Source organism: Pygoscelis adeliae, unplaced genomic scaffold (assembly GCF_000699105.1).
Source record: "Pygoscelis adeliae isolate BGI_AS28 unplaced genomic scaffold, ASM69910v1 Scaffold59, whole genome shotgun sequence".
NCBI classification, from domain to species: domain Eukaryota; kingdom Metazoa; phylum Chordata; class Aves; order Sphenisciformes; family Spheniscidae; genus Pygoscelis; species Pygoscelis adeliae.
The window spans coordinates 2,552,492-2,552,901 of record NW_008825565.1 but is presented as its reverse complement, the minus strand read 5'-3'; positions in this window follow the sequence as shown (position 1 = coordinate 2,552,901).

The following is a 410-nucleotide window of genomic DNA, read 5'->3' as shown; positions in this document are numbered from 1 at the left end:
TAGGCAAAGCAAGCACTATATACATCATCACTGCATCAAACTTGTACCGCCATGCCTCAGAAATGATCTCGCACACCCTTAAATCAGTTTTATCAGTTGGAGGCACATCTGACTGTCACACAGTCTATTAATTTGGAAAATTATTCTACCTTTGGATGGCAGAGGTCACCAGTAAGGTGTTGCATAACAAGGCCCGCGAAGGGTGGAGCGTGTTTGCCCATTAGGCGGCGAGTACAGGCTGCCTCAGCACCACACGGTGCCAGGGTTCTGAGAGGGTAACGGTTGCGTTGTCTGTCGCTGCAGATTTCTTTCACTTAAGTGGGGGAGTGGGAAGTTACAGGAATACGTAGCTTTGCGGTTTTAGAAGACAGGCAAGTGTACCCAGGGACAGGATGAGGGCTTTTATAGGG